Raw genomic sequence first — 1,733 nt, forward strand, 5'->3', positions numbered from 1 at the left:
GGCTCCAGATCCTCATGTAATCTGTGCCATTCTGTGCCCATGACTGATTGAATAAGGAGATATTTGGTCAAGAGAAATTAATGCAGGATATTCATTTTCAGCTGCACTTGAAAGGAGTGAATGACAAAAGAGAATGGGAGGGGGAGATGAGGGCTGGGCATGAAGACTCTGGCCAATTGGGGGGCCCCAATAAGGTGGCTTTGATTGGTGGATATATATATATATGTATATATATATATATATGAATATATTGTATACTTATATAATTATACTATAAATAAATAAGACTGTAGATTCTAGTCTTGTCAGTCATCCATACCATTTCTAATGGACTCTTGGCTTAGGTGTGCTAACCTTCAGTAGCTCGATGTACACACCAGGAGTCATCAGAAGTGAGGGGCCTCAGGAGAAGACTCACCCCTGAGCATGCCCACAGGAGTGATGCCTAGGACATCCTCCTGCTCATCAGCTTCCTCAGACCCCTCTTCATATCTTTGTTCCTCAGGCTGTAGATAAAAAGGTTCAGCATGGAGGACAGAACTGTGTAGATGACTGTTGCTACTCAGTCCTTGATGCTGTAGGTGGACAGGGGTCGGAAATAAACATAAATAATGCTTCCATAAAAGAGGGTCACCATGGTGACATGGGAACCACAGGTCGAGAAAGCTTTATGTTTCCCGGCAGCTGAAGGGATCTTAAGAACAGCAATGAGGATTCGTAGATAAGAGATGATAACACATATGAAAGGGCTCACCAGGGTTATCAGTCCTTCAGTATTAATCACAATTTCATTGACAAGTGTGGAGGAGCAGGACAGTTTCAGTAGAGGGTTGATGTCGCAGAGGAAGTGGTGGATGACATTGGAGTCACAAAAGAGAAGACGATTTATCAGGAGAACCAGTAAGAGGGAGTGGAGGTGAGAGATGGAGCAGGAGAAGGTCACCAGCAAGGGCACAACGTCGGTGGCTCATGGTGGTAACATAGTGGAAGGGGTCACAGATGGCCACGTAGCGGTCAATAGCCATGGCTGCCAGGAGGTAACTCTCTGTGTTGGCAAAAGCCAGGAAGAAATACATCTGGGTCATACACTCAGCATAGGAGATGGACTTCTTCTTTGACAGAAAGTTCACCAGCATCTTGGGAACTATGGTGGTTGTGTAGCAAACATCAATAAAGGATAAAATGCTAAGGAAAAAATACATGGGTGTCTGGAGCTGAGTGTCAGAGCGGATGGCCAGGATGATAAGCACATTTCCCGCTATGGTGACTACGTACATGATGAAGAACAGGGCAAAGAGTGGCTTCTGGTCCTCAGGCCGGGAGGAGAGTCCTAGGAGGATGAACTCGGACACACTGCTGGTTTGGTTAACTCTCTCCATGGTCCTGCATAGGCCAATACATATATTCAAATATATAGTAAAAAATATATTTTAATTCAACAAATTTCAATTTATTCCTCTCTTTCCTAGGATTCCTATAAGAAGTCTATGATTTTGTCATCCTTTCCACAGTCCACAAAAGTAAGTTGAACAATAAAATTGAAACTGTGTTAAGTGCAAGGACATCAGAGAGTGAATTTCCTTTCAGAAAGAATCCCAGATAGACTTCAGCAATGCACAACTCTTATTTCCCCACAAATATTTATTAGATTTGCTGAAGTTCATCTCTCTACCATCCTTGCAAACAAAACAAAACAAATAAACAAAAAATTAAACAGTGAATCAGGTAAATAA

The 1,733-nt window shown here is 42.5% G+C and overlaps 1 pseudogene; it reads right to left on the bottom strand.

Annotated features, from left to right (window-relative positions):
* Positions 1-445: 445 nt before the first annotated feature.
* On the bottom strand, positions 446-1,379 carry LOC122442667 (annotated as a pseudogene).
* Between the last annotated feature and the right edge of the window lie 354 nt (positions 1,380-1,733).

This window comes from Cervus canadensis, chromosome 5 (assembly GCF_019320065.1).
Source record: "Cervus canadensis isolate Bull #8, Minnesota chromosome 5, ASM1932006v1, whole genome shotgun sequence".
Lineage (NCBI taxonomy): Eukaryota > Metazoa > Chordata > Mammalia > Artiodactyla > Cervidae > Cervus > Cervus canadensis.